This window comes from Pteropus vampyrus, unplaced genomic scaffold (genome assembly GCF_000151845.1).
Source record: "Pteropus vampyrus isolate Shadow unplaced genomic scaffold, Pvam_2.0 Scaffold71, whole genome shotgun sequence".
NCBI lineage: Eukaryota > Metazoa > Chordata > Mammalia > Chiroptera > Pteropodidae > Pteropus > Pteropus vampyrus.
Window position 1 is genome coordinate 1099435 of NW_011888852.1, and position 1070 is coordinate 1100504.

A 1070-nucleotide genomic window follows, 5' to 3' on the forward strand; every position below is an offset into this window, starting at 1 on the left:
CCCCACTATATCAGACCAAAAGGTTGGTCATCAGTGCATCCTTCAGACTGATTTATGACCAAAAGGGGGAATTGTGGATAAAAAAAGATGGGGGGTTGGCGGGGGGTGGTACTATAATAAATCATAAATTCCTAACTGGGCAGGTGATGGTGGTCAGTCATGCCGCAGGCCTATAACTTCTCTAGTGAAAGGTTCTTAAGCAAGCCCTGTCTACTGTTCTCAGCGTTTAAATTAACACACCTTTGAAATACAGAAGTAACACCTCTCAAAGGCATGACCATCCTCAAGAGAGCACATAATCTTAACTCATCTGTAGTCTAATTCCTGCCTTGCTTCCTCACACCTTCACGTAATCTTTCTTACTTTCTCTCCTTAATTCCAAATGCATAAAAGAAACTGCAAACTGTTTTTCTCTGGAGCATTTGAGATCTTGGCATATGTCATCAGTTTGGCTCAAACTCTTACAAAAATTCTCTACAGGTGTGAACATTTCTTACATTGACAGGCTCCTACCAGCCTCCCCAGAAGACCCAGCACACAGCCTACACAGAGGCTGCTCCTACATTAGGCCACTTTTTTAAGACTGGGAGAGACAGCTATTTTTGTCTAATTCATATGAACAAATATAGAAAATCAAAACAAAATGCAAAGACAGAAGAATATCTTTCAAGTGAAGAAACAAGAAAAATCCCCAGGGCAGGAGGGATTTTCCCTAAGGAAACAAAAATAAGAGAGGAGAGGAGGCATCTGAAAAATGCAAAGGAAAGGGCTTGCAGAAATGACTGACTCGGCAACTTATAGATTAACCACACCCTATAGATCTTTAAATGGCCTTCTGGAAACTTGTTACACTTACAAGAGAAACGATCTGTAAATAGATAAGACTAGAGGTCCAGGAATTCCTTCTCCCTTGGAGCCCCCACCCGAAACTCCCCACCCATCCTGAGTCAGGAGGCCCACGTAGAACCACAGACAAAGGAATTCCATGCCCCTTGCATGGACACTGCAGAGGAATATAAACTGTAAGAAATCTAACCAAGGGGAGCTCGTGCTTGATGCTGTTAAGCCTC